The following is a 12,212-nucleotide window of genomic DNA, read 5'->3' on the forward strand; positions in this document are numbered from 1 at the left end:
AGCAAGGCATTCAACATTATGCAAAAGTCATTGAAATGTCATTCAAAATAGGCATCAACATGTCCTAAATCCATCAAAATCAAAGTCTAAAAATATGTTATAGAGATCAACAGAGATTTCTTTCCTCCTACGAATACAAAGACCTATCATCTAAGGCAAAAGCAACATAATGAAGCATGATCAGCAGAACCAGAATCACCATTACTCCCATGATCTGCATGCTTTGGTCCAAAGCCAATCTCTTGTCTCATCTTTTGAAGAATCTCCTCTTGCCATTTTTTTCTTTTCGTGCTTAAGAATACGTAAAAGGTCTTCATGCGTGTACAGCTCTGGAGCTTGACTTGTAGAGGTGGAAGAGGATGATGATTGCCCAACAATTCCAGTGAGATCCTCCAAGGGACTAAAGCCATAGACATGGCCATGAGTTGGGACACCAGTTGCCTCAAACCACAAGTTATAATCACGTGGAGGAGCACTGAGGTGGAGGCATCACCATATTTTTTGGAATATTCAGCTGAATATTTTGCTTGCCAGTTGATTTAAAAGAAGAGAAAAACATTATAGTGGATCAAACAAGAGATAAACATGAGCAAGCTCAATAATATTTATGAATCATAAAAAAAGTATACTTACCATGACAGCTTTACTTCTCTTATCTACATATCCTCCCATGCCTTGCTTTGTCTTATGCGTCCGATTAAAAGATTCAACTATTGTTGGCTCCCTACCGAACTTTATTTTCTACAAAAGAGAAAAGAAAAAATTCATTAACATATGAGATGATTGAACAATAATATGAAAATTATTATAGAAATCCAATTGAATAAAGATGTGTACCAGTCGTTCGTCATGATTGACAAATACGATTGATCCTCCACAGTATTTAGAGATGCTACCATTCTTCAGGGTGTTTCTATTGTTTTTGTTGGCTTCTGATTTCTTCTTCCATTTTGGGAAGATCCAAATGTCAATTAGCTTATTCCAATTTTCTCTAGAGATCCAATTAGGGGGTTTATCACGGACTCTATTTAAATCTCCTTTTGCTTTCAGAAGCTTTTGGCTTCTGACCCTCCCTAACGAGGTTGTCAACCGTCGCTGACAATGCTTGTTCCAAACTTGATGCACATGATATAATTGTCCTGGAAGAATTGTGTGTATCTCCTAACAATATATAGGTCGCAAGTAATCAGACTTACTAATTGACATGTGTAAGAAGGGCAAAAGTTAATGATAAGAAATATAAATTAATTACATTACCTCAAATTTGTTCCACATTCCAATTTTAGCATGTGCAGGGACCTCCCTCCATGACAACCACGGACCACTGAAAAATTGGCGCATGATAGCAACAGCTTTGTGACTGACCTCGTAATCAAGAAACCTGCAATTTAAAAATAAACTAAATACTTTAAATGCAACAAACACATAAATTCAAAATAGTGATGGAAGAAAGTGATATTTTCATACATTCCTCTTGTGCATCTAACAATCACTTTTCCATTTGCATCAACAGAGGCTTTAAGGGTTGGCTCTCGGCCATTGCTCTGTTTTGGATCAACCCCAAGTTCATCATTCATCTGATCCTCGTTCATTGTATCCTCATGATTTTGCACTGCACCATTCATTTCTTCATCATTTATTTCTTCATCTGTATCCACCTCTTCATTCATGTCCCCATCAGGAATGTAATCATCATCATCATGACATTCCTCGACATGCTCAGGCAATCTACGAGGTTGAGGAGGAACTTTAGTAGCAGCCAGTACTAAAGCTGCTTTTTCATTACCTCTTGGTTTCCCTTTTTTCTTGGCCATAGCTGCACAACAATAAAAAGTTATAGTTATTTCACAATATAAATATCAACAAATCCAATCAAAGTAAAGAATAATCAGTGCACCTGTAGTTTTCCCTTTGCTCTTTCATAATATATTAGCATTCATAAATATGCATGTTGTATTTTAATCTTCCTCAGCCTCATGCTCCTCGTCCTCAGTTTGTTCATCTTCAAAATCTTCTTCTTCATCCTCAAAGTCCTCTTCCATTTGGTTAGCTGTCAACCCAATTTCTGCTGCATCAATATCTTCTGCATCTCTATTAACACCAACCAAAATGTCTGGATTATCAAGCTCATCTGTCATCGAGATTGGGGTAGGAATCCTCTGGCTTTCTTCTTGATAAAAATCAAGAAAATTTTCTTCGATCCCACTAGGAGGGAACCTACCTCTAGCTTTTGTCTTAATTACTGCCCACCACAATCTTCGATTCTTCTTCTTACCTGGGTAACTAGTATAGAACACCTGATGTGCTTGTTGAGCTAATACAAAAGGATCATTGGTTGGAAGTCTTAGTTTGTAATTGATCTCAACGAGGCCATGTTGAGGGTGCACTTTCATACCCTTATCTCTATCATATCAGTCACATTTGAATAACACTACTTTATTACCAACCCCAAAATAGTCTAACACGATAATGTCAACCAACATCCCATAATAGTCACTCTCAAAGTCATTGTAACTGCTTCCCTTAATGCACACACCACTGTTGAAGGTTCTTTTATCCTTTTCATATTCTTTGGTGTGAAATCTGTACCCATTCACAAAGTAGCCTTATAACATTTAACTTTATTCCCAGGGCCATATGATAGGTCCTTTAAGCGCCCATCAACATGATTTTTACTGTCATTAACCTAGCATGATAAAAATAATATCATAAGAATAAATCAAGAGAAAGTCTAATTTATTATTATATTTATGAATTATGTACTCACATATGACCTAAACCAAGCTGGAAACTCTATTTCGCGTCGTCTTTCCAAATCTATTTGGCTTATATTCAGACAAGATTTTCGAATATAATCATCAAAATACCTACAAGACAAAAGCTATAATCACATATGTTTTACTCCATATGCATTTTCAAACATGATTATAATTAAGTACTTGTATAACTTACTTTCCAAAAGGTTGAACCTCCTCACAATTCAGAAGAACATATAATTCAGCAGCATTAAACTCCTGAGTAGTCAAATGCCTTCCAAAAGGTTTCCCAAAAGGCCGACCTTGATGAGTAAAAATGGATAGACGATCCACGAGATCAAACTCCCCTTCGACTTCATTACGGGGAACTTGATTTAACCTCGTTTGTATAGAAGGCTCAAAATAATGCGAACAGAAAGTTGATATTTCTTCTATGATGTAAGCCTCGACAATAGAACCTTCAATCGATGCTCGATTCTTTACTTTCTGCTTTATATCATGCATAAGCCTATATATAAGATTAATATGTTAATTTCTCAAATTTAATGGATTTAAAGAAACTATTTAATGGTTTTACAGAAATTGTTACATTTCAAAGGGGTACATCCATCTGTACTGCACGGGCCCCCCGACCTTAGCTTCATAAGCTAGATGAACAGGTAAGTGCTCCATTGAGTCAAAAAATGCAGGAGGAAATATCTTCTCAAGTTTGCAGAGAGTTACCACAATATTTTTCTCAAGAACCTCCATATCTTGGACACGCAAAGTTATGTTACATAAATCTCTAAAGTAACAGCTTAATTCTGTCAATGCATCCCACACTAGTGCTGGCAATACTTCACGGAATGCAATTGGAAGCAATCTCAGCATGAAAACATGACAATCGTGACTTTTTAACCCGTAAAACTTATAATCATCCAGGTTAACACACTTCGATATGTTTGAAGCATATCCATCAGGGAGTCTTAACCCTTTCACCCACTCGCAGACCTCTATTGCTTGGTCTTTTCTGTATCTTATTTGTAGGGATAGTGTGGCAGGGCTAGCTAAGACTAGTGCTCATATCTTATGGATAACCTACTTCCAAAGAATTCAATTAATGTTAGAGTGGAAGGAGATTTTAAGGTATCAATAATCATGGTGAACAATGAACTAATGATAACTCTATTGGTTAATTATAAGGATTTGTAAGACTTATTATATAAGAGCATGCGATATCAATCCCATCTTTGAGATCCATTCTACAATTTCATTCAAGACTCTTGACATGATAGTTTGTAATGTTGTATTATGTATGAAAGGAGCAGCTTAGTCCTTGACATGTGCAATATATGTTGTATTATGTATGAAAGGAGCAGCTTATTTTTGTGTATGATAGTTTATACATATCATAAACTATATGCATTTCTATAAGTTATCAAGTAATTTATCATGTTTTTGATGCACATGGTATTTGTGACAGATGCAAACAAGAGAAAAAATGATGGAGCCAAGGATAACAAGGGCCAAGATAAAGAAGCTGGTTCCTTCTTTGATCGAAAGTAAGCAAGATACCGAAAAGGAAAAATTATACGAGAGGCTCCCATTGGTCCTAAGAGTATGGTTAATAGGAGGTGTTATTTTAAACATTTTCTGGATATACTGCTGAATATCGAGGAAGAAAAGGAAAAAGGGGAAGAAGGAAAAGGGGATGGAGGACAGACCCATCCTCATTGAGCTGATGCACTTCTCATGGGCAAATGGACATGGTCAAGGCCACTTCTTAAGGCTATTTCCTCACCTTTCCCCCTATCAAGTAGGGAAGACCATGTCTTGATGCTCTTATGTCTTTTAGGGATGAGGAGGAAAGTTTTTGGTTTGATAAAATATTCATGCTTATCAACCACTGGAAAATTGTTTATAGTATGTTGATAAAGATGTGAAGGTGCTAATGTGTCCGGGCTTCATATGAACTGTGTTCAATATGAAAGGATGTACAGGCATATATTACATGCTTGGAGATGGATAGTTTTCTGTGCTCTTATTTGCGTTAACCATGTACAAAAAGGCATCAAGAGTGTTTGGATAGATACTATGTCAATGTTTAATTAACTATATTCAAAGTGACAATAATTGTGTTTGGCTAGACATTTTATGTGCACATATTTAAATTAATTGCCTACTCAAAGACATGAATGTGTTTAGATCTTTATTAACTATGTTCAAACTTAATTATCCATGTTCAAGGTGATAGCAATTGTATTCATCTAGGAATATTGCACGTGCATAATTGAATTAATTGTGTGTAGAAAGATATTATGTGTGCATAGATCTTTATTAATTGTGTCTACATTTTCGTCAAATCTTATTAGCTGTGTCATTTATTAGATTTTGGCCAATTTCTACTGTCGGGAACTACATCCCTAGAATAGAGGTTCATAATATAACTAATTATGACAATAGAGACCCGATACTATTGATTGTGTAGGTTTATATTATCCATGTATAGGTAGATAGTAAATTTGGTGCATATTATTATATGCAAGTGGATTCTAAGTGTGTGCAGTTTTACATTAAATATATTTACAGAGGTAGTAAGTATTTGCATGTTTATTACATTTGAATGTGTGCATATACATTAATATTATGCAAATAAATTGCAGGCATGTGCTGGCTATTAACTATGACCAAAATAACGATAAATATGTGAAAGTTTAAGTTTGTCCATATTTAGGTATTTTATTTTTATAGTGGTTGAATAGAGAGTGATTTTCAATGTAATGGTGAGGTTGCTCTATTATGATCATCTGGAGATCACAGGTGGACCGACTGTTATAGTTTGAGTTCATAGAGTTTAAAGACTATGGCTTGATCTAAGAAAGGACTAGCTAGTAACATCCCAAAGTTTATATTTATTTGTTATGATTAATTCCCTTGCTCTATTTTCTTTTATTATGCTAGAACTAGTTCTCTCTTTTCTTTTATTATGCTAGAACTAGATCTTCATAAAAAGTGAATTTGCACTGCTATGTAATATTATTTGAATGTCTATTATTTAATTAAATAAAAATTAGATTTTTTTTGCATACATACCTTCCTAAATATTGAAATTTATATGAATACCCTTCCAAAATTAATATTTGCATGTATACCCTCATAAAATACTTATTTTGCATATATATCCTTTTTTTCTTTTTTTTGGCATATATACTGATACCATCTAACATAAATAAGAAATTAGCAGTTTTAAAATTAAAATGACGGAAATACCCTTAACAAATAAACATGTAAAAAGAAACATTTATAATATAGATACAAATAGCAATTTTGTGAGAGTATTTATTCAATTTCATATACATTTGGAACTTACGTGAATATCATCTCAAAATTGATATGTATATGCATAACCTTAGAAAATATTATTTTTGCATGAATATGTTTTATATAATGGTTTAGCTGACGTTATTAGCCAAAATCATATTGATTTGAATTAAAAATTGCTTAAAATTATAAATATATCTTTTTACTCCTGAAGCAGATAACAGGTTAACATATATTGCTAGGAACTTACTACGACCCATTGAACTTCCCTTCTTCCCACATGATCGGTCTCCTCCGCTCAAGAAGCTCTAATTGCTTGGAAAAGTTGGTGGATTAAGAAGCTCCGGGGTAGATGATGGGGAGGAGAAATAGAGAAAGCAAGAGGAAAATAATAAATTAAAAGGAAATGGAGTAGATGATTGGAAGAAATTAACGAAGCAGATAGATGGGCTGATTAGGATGAATAAAAGTGCAATGAAACTGTCATTTCTAAAAATGCTTAGTTTCAAGTGCACTATAAAATGTCCAAGGGACAGGAACAGGGAGAGGGGGTGCAATTTTCAAAAATATTGAAATGAGATTTATAACTATAGTATTATACATAAATATGAAAACTCGAGTGTGTAAAAATATATATTAAATATACATATATATATATATATGTATGTATTTGAGTGTGTGTGTGTGTGTGTAGTATATTATATAAGCATATAACTATATATGTTCCATTTTTTTGCCCTAAGCTTCTTACAAAAACCATGTAATTTGAGTGAATTAATCTGCCGAATTGTTAGTTTTCTTATCCTCTTTTGCCATATTTTTCCTAGACTACTAGTATGTCGAAGCTTCTAAGATAAGTAAGACAAACATATTTTGAATCACATTTTTGTTATATGCTAAACGGCGAACTATAATGGGAAGATGTTTAGCCGAAGTTGGTGACTGCAAGATTTGAACCCAAGTCACCAATATCAGCACTTGGTGACTTTATCAACCAAGCCATTTGGCACCCTAAATATGATTGGATATTTAGTGGCTAATTAAGCTCTTTGGATAGCCTTCATGGTGAAGATGCAATTTAGGTCCACTATGGGCTCCACAAAGTCTTTAGTGTACGGCAAGGGGCGGCTGCATGCAGGATAGCCATGCATTTATTTGTTTATATCGTACCTATTGAATATGGTAACGGTCTTTATAAGCTCTTTCCTTTTATTCTAGCTTCTTGGGTTTTACGGGTTTTCGATGGATTTAAATCCAGCTTCTTGGCAGTTGGCAAGATAAGCATGCATTCATTTGTTTCCACCATCCTATGCCATAAAATGTATTTGAAGGAATCAATATAAGTTGTGCTCAAATAAGGCAATGCCCATGAAAGCGCATTCCTTTTATTCAAAGTTTGTAACTCTTATGGTTATTCAACGGATCTTACCCGGGGCCCATGGAAAGATAGATATGCATTTATTTGTTTCTATTTTCCTATTTCTCAACTTGATGAGATAGTGGAAGCTACCGTGGAAAAAGCCTTGACGAGTTTTTTTTTTTTGGAACCAAAATATCGGAAGCTCCAAGAAGTTGGAGAGGGGACTAACCATTTACATACCATACCTGAAAGGGAAATATAGAAGCCTCCCGCACGTGAAAAGGGCCGAGAAACCCGAGGGCCGCATTTACCATTCTCCCGCGCGATAGGTGTCGGGCAGCCGAATCCATACCATCCATCCTCCTTCCTACTCTACTGGTATGGTGGACACGCGTCGGCGTGTGGAGTACTGTCACCAGTCTGAAGAAGGGGGGGAAGGGGGGAAGGAAAGGCATGCCGAGCGGATGATTGCACGGCAACTCATTATGAATATATATATATATATATATATCCATGGACACAAACATTAGATATAGAGAAAGGAAAAAACGTAACACGTCCTATTTCCATGTGCCAGGCATTAGCCCACTGCGGTGGTGTTATAGACATGCTGCATCTTCGTAACAATCTAGAAGCTCACCTCAAATAGCTAGCCGCAATATATTATTTGGATTCATTGATTCTATATGAGTACCCAAGATATATCCAGTAAATAACTGATGGGGGACTAAACACATGCCCGCACGGATCCTCACATACTCTTCCTATTTAAGCTCCGACATTTTCGTCACGCTAAGAGTTCAAATTCATTCAAATCTAATCACAAGCACCACGATTAGCCTGTGGTCGACCTAAATTGATCTGTGTTGTAGTGTCCCCTAATCCACATAGATTATGGGTTGAGTCCGCTCTGATACCATTTGTAACAATTCAGAACCTCATCCAAAATGGCTAGCCTGAAGGTATTATCTATTTTTCGAGTTTCTTAGTCCTGTATAAGTACCCAAGATCTCTTTGATGAATAACGGATATATAACTAAACACATGTCCGCATATCCTCACATACTCCGTCCGTTCAAGTCCTAACATTATTGTCAGGATAAGAGTTCAAATCCATTCAAATCTAATCATAAGCATCACGATCGGTCCGTGGTCGGCCCTAATAGATTCATGCTGCAGTGTCCCCTGGTCTATATAGATTATAGATTGGATCTGCTCTGATACTATTTATAACAGCCTAGGACCTCACCCAAAATAGCTAGCTTAAAGGTATTATTTGGATTCCTTGATTCTATATAAGTACCCAAGAACTACTCAACAAATAATCGATGTGGGCTGTACACATGCCAGTGTAGGTCCGTATATACTTTTTCCATTTTAGCTCTGACGTTCTTGTCAGGCTAAGTTTAAATCCATTCAAATCTAATTATAAGCACTACGATCGTCCCACGGTCGGCCCTAATAGATTCATGCTAATGTTTTCCTTAGTTCATATAGATTATGAGCTAGGTCCACTCTAATACTATTTGTAATAACATATGATCTCACCCAAAAAGACTCGCTATAAGATATTTTTTGAGTTCTTTAGTCCTGTATAAATAACCAAGATCTCCTTGGCGAGTAACTAATATGGGACTAAATACATGCCCAACTAAATACATGCCTGCACGGGTCCTCACATACTTCTTCCATTCAAGCTCCGACGTTCTCGTCAAGGGTTCAAATCTATTCAAATCTAATCACAAGCACCACGATCGGCCCATGATCAGCCTCCATGAACTTGTGGGCCGAGTTCGCTCTGATACCACTAAGTGTCACGCCCTAGATCCGGAGCACGACATGGTCGTGTTACTATAGGGTATTGCCCAAAATAACATGAAGCCCACAATAACAATAAAATATAGCATGATAAAATTTGTCTAATTTTATTTGCTAAATAAAGAGAAGTGGGTGCAGGGCATCTAAATCCAATATATGAATTCATAGATATAATTGTATTTATTAATAGCTTACAACTATGCTTCAAGTTTTACTCTTTCATTCTTCATTCATTTATTCTTCTCCGCTCCTTTCAATCTTAATTATCTAAAATACCCAAAAAATATAAGGAGATAAATGAGCTTTGCAGCTCAGTAAGTAACTATGCATCACCTTACCGGATCAAGCAGAAATTTTTTGCATGATTCAATGCATCATTTGAAAGTAGAATTATACTGTAAAATAAAATATTTCATAAACATAATAACAAACTGTCGTAGCAAACCTATCATGTATGCACAAATCATGCAAGTTTGTAAAATTGAAGGTGCAATTTAAAATATCCATAATTGTCAAATGTTTGCCATTTATCTATACTTTTAATCAAAACAATGCTTACAGATTTTCGCGCTATGGTTACTATAACCTATGACAAGGTCGTCTTCATAATCGATAATATATTATAGTTTATATTTGTTACCAACTTTAATCCTATCAGATGGTCATTTTCATTGGATGCTATTTACAGGGTATCGATTGGCCTCCATTTATAGAGGAGAGAGTCATAGCTATTTGAGAGCTTGAAAAATATTTCATATTTTTCACAAATCATATCTTTTTAATAGGTTGGAAACACTAAATCACATCGCAAAAGTTTAAAATGCATAATCATGCCACATATATCATTTTCATGCAATTTTTCATGATCATAATTCATATATAAATCATATTACAATAATGTATTCAATAAGGATGTTGTTTGGCCAAAAATATGAAATATTTACAATCATATGCTTGATCCTAAATTTTTAAGAAGATGCACGATCAATTATGTCAAATATAATTTATAATTTTATATCTAAAATTAATCAGTAATTTGAAATTAATAAAGTTTGTACTAGAGTCACTTATCACTGTTCGTCCAAAGATCACTAGGTTCAGTTGGATAAATTTGCAGCACCTATCAAAACCATTTAACAAAGAATAAATTACTTGTTATTCGCTATTTAAAATCTAAATACAAATTAAAAATCTCTGAGCAATTCAAAATGCACTTAAGCAAGCTTCGAGTTCCGACCGGATAAATCAGACCAGGATCTAAAAATTAGGTAGAGAGGGAATGGTTGCACCTAGGATGGGACCTCTTTCTTGATTTTTTTTTCCTTCATGTATATATTTATTTTTTTTTTCTTTCTTTCTTCTTTATCGCCCTTTCTCCTTTTCGTAGGCGGAGACAGGGGGTCTAGACCCACCCCATCGAGAAATAGAGGAAGGGAGGAAAGGGGCCTCCGAGCAATGGCGGCTGCGGCCGAGGACCGCGGTGCGCGGTGGAACGACCACCAGGTATGTGGTCTTCCATTGTTTTTTCTTCGTCTTCTTTCTTTTCTTCTTTTTCCTTCTCTTTTTCTCTTTTCTTTTCTTCGTTCTCTTTTGTTTTTCTTTCTTCTTCATCGCTCTCCCCTCATTTTCCAGGAGGGGAAAGGGCAAAAGCCTGCCCCACCGAGGGAAGGGAAGGAAGGGCCTCTGGCCCAATGGCGGCTCCGGTCGATGACCGATTACGGTTGTGGCCGAGGAACCACCAGGTAAGTGGTCTTCTCCCCTTCTTCTTCTTCTTCTTCTTCTTCTTTCTTATTATGGTGACCCTTTGTTGAATTCCATCCATCACCGGGTCGATCGGGAGGAGACGGAGACCTACCTTCGCTCTGAGGAGGTTCTGCAGCCACGAATCCGGCGGCACAAATGAGGGCACTGCGAGCCCAAGTAGAGGAAGGAAGACTGTGAATTCTGCGATCTCCTTGTGCTATTCTAACAAAATCAGAGCGCCTGCGAGGAGATTCACCGGAAAGGAAAGAAGAGGGGTGGGGCTCCAACGATGTCGCGCGGCCCTGCCCTCCCTTGCGGTGAGGATCACAGCCAACTCCACCCAGCTAGTCCACGCCCAAAAACAATATCATATTCTTCCCTTCTTTAAAAAAAATTTGTCCTCAAAATTTGTATACCCGAGTCTTCAAAAAGTTTCAGAAAATTGCAGATGCCTCGACGCACTTCATCCTTGAGTTTCTAAGTTGCCTCTCCTTCTGAATGGTTACTCTACTGAATTTTCACGTGGGGAATAGTGCTCCTTGTGATCAATGATACACAAGGAAAACTCTACATATATCAAATCTTCTTCAACTTGCAATGGCCCATACTGACTTGGACTCGAAACGTACTTTCTCAATAAAAAAAGGACAAATTTTATCATGCAATATTTTATTGTTATTATGGGCTTTGTATTATTATGGGCAATACCCTACGGTAGCACGACCATGTCATACTCCGTATATGGGGCGTGACCCTCAAAAAACAAAAAAAATTCCGATCAACCTTTTTGGGTGAAATTCTGAGTTATTAGAAATGGTGTCAGAGTGGATTCGGCCCATAATCTATGTGGTTAAGGGACACTACAGCACGGATCTATTGGAGCTGACCACGATTTGATTGTGGTATTTATGGTTAGATTTGAATGGATTTGAACTTTTAGCTTGATGAGGAGTCGAGGTTTAAACGGAGGAAATATGTGAGGACCCATGTGGGCGTGTATTTAGTTGGGTGTGTGTTTAGATTCATATCAGTTATTCGCCGAGAAGATCTTGGATACTTATACAGGACTAAGAAATTCAAAAAATACCTTTATGTAGCATTTTTGGATGAGGTCTCGGAGTTGTTGCATTCACCTGTTTAATGAGTTGTTCCTCTTTTGTGGCCAAAAAAATTTCCCAGGATTCTATAAATTATGGGAAAAGTTAAAAGAGGCTTACCATACCAGCTCGACTGGC

General features: G+C 36.3%; 1 long non-coding RNA gene across 1 annotated transcript; it reads left to right on the forward strand.

The window, feature by feature from the left end:
• Positions 1–10,536: 10,536 nt before the first annotated feature.
• LOC103718706 (uncharacterized) lies at positions 10,537–11,450 on the forward strand. Its single transcript, XR_015971102.2, has 2 exons — positions 10,537–10,737; positions 10,867–11,450. It is a non-coding gene; the product is annotated as an uncharacterized LOC103718706 (long non-coding RNA).
• Positions 11,451–12,212: the final 762 nt, after the last annotated feature.

The sequence above is a fragment of the Phoenix dactylifera genome, chromosome 11 (genome assembly GCF_051530095.1).
Source record: "Phoenix dactylifera cultivar Ajwa chromosome 11, Ajwa_hap1_PhDact_Kaust_v1.1, whole genome shotgun sequence".
Classification (NCBI taxonomy): Eukaryota; Viridiplantae; Streptophyta; class Magnoliopsida; order Arecales; family Arecaceae; genus Phoenix; species Phoenix dactylifera.